The following is a 363-nucleotide window of genomic DNA, read 5'->3' as shown; positions in this document are numbered from 1 at the left end:
CCCCCGTGGAAAAGTCGTGTGGGGCCGTAGCGGCCCCTCTAGAAATTCGGGAGGTCCTCTCTGTGTCTCTGGCCCTTGAGACATCACGGAGGAGCTGAGTCGATCCCGAAAATGAAAAGCCAGTGACTCTTTCTGTTTTTACCAAAGACGGTCACACCAGATGAAGGCTTCGGCGGTTCTCCCACCCAACCCCGACGCCCTGGGGCAGGGAGGGCATGGGCTGAGGCAGCCACCTCGGTCCCCCTCGTGGACTTCAGAGCCCAAGGTCCCTGAGTACCCTTGGGACGAGCACAGAGTTCCTTGTCCATAAACCTGGATCGAGGTCACTGGGTACCCTTGGGCCCAGCTCCTCGGTCCAGGTTT

Source organism: Pongo pygmaeus, chromosome 6 (genome assembly GCF_028885625.2).
Source record: "Pongo pygmaeus isolate AG05252 chromosome 6, NHGRI_mPonPyg2-v2.0_pri, whole genome shotgun sequence".
Lineage (NCBI taxonomy): Eukaryota > Metazoa > Chordata > Mammalia > Primates > Hominidae > Pongo > Pongo pygmaeus.
Note: the sequence above shows the minus strand (reverse complement) of the source record.